At 49.9% G+C, this 663-nt stretch overlaps 1 non-coding gene across 1 annotated transcript; it reads right to left on the reverse strand.

The window, feature by feature from the left end:
- Positions 1–315: 315 nt before the first annotated feature.
- Positions 316–388, reverse strand: TRNAK-CUU (transfer RNA lysine (anticodon CUU)). Its single transcript has one exon. It is a non-coding gene; the product is annotated as a tRNA-Lys (tRNA).
- Between the last annotated feature and the right edge of the window lie 275 nt (positions 389–663).

Below are 663 nucleotides of genomic sequence, written 5' to 3' on the forward strand. Positions count from 1 at the left end.
CCCTGTTCCCCTTGGAAACTATCACGTGGTTTGTCCCTGCTCGGCTGCTCCCATCCCCCACACTGGAATGTAACCCAACTCTGTTCCACTCCCACTTTATCCCTGACTGGGCAGTGGCCTGTCCCTGCCTCTAGGCCTTTCCCCCCGGGGAAAAAGCCCTGGGCCCATGGGGCTCGCTCTCTCTCTGGCATCCATGGGATAAGAACTCCAGCTGGCAGGAGCAGGACTCCAGGATAAAGCCGTGATGTCTCTCACTGTGAGGGAGCAGGCTCTTTTCTTTTGCCATCAGTGGTCGTCTGGAAATACCACAACTGGTGCCCAACGTGGGGCTCGAACCCACAACCCTGAGATTAAGAGTTTTATGCTCTACCAACTGAGCTAGCCAGGCTGGATTGAAAAGAATGCTTTGAAAGCAGCATCTTTAATGTGCTCCAAAACAGCTAAAGGAATTTCCTCAGCCTGCTTGAGGGCTGAAACCCATTCACCATCACCACGTAGATGTCCTAATAAAATTGGCAAATCATTATAATCAACAGCTGTTTCAGGATTTTGCCAAAGCTCCGGAAGTAAATCTCTTATCTTTTTTTCTATGTAGAGTCCCAAAGCCTAAACTGTGTGGACAACAGGAGGGAAGAAAAAAGCTGCTGGAGGTCAAAGGGAACA

Source organism: Hirundo rustica, chromosome 2 (genome assembly GCF_015227805.2).
Source record: "Hirundo rustica isolate bHirRus1 chromosome 2, bHirRus1.pri.v3, whole genome shotgun sequence".
NCBI lineage: Eukaryota > Metazoa > Chordata > Aves > Passeriformes > Hirundinidae > Hirundo > Hirundo rustica.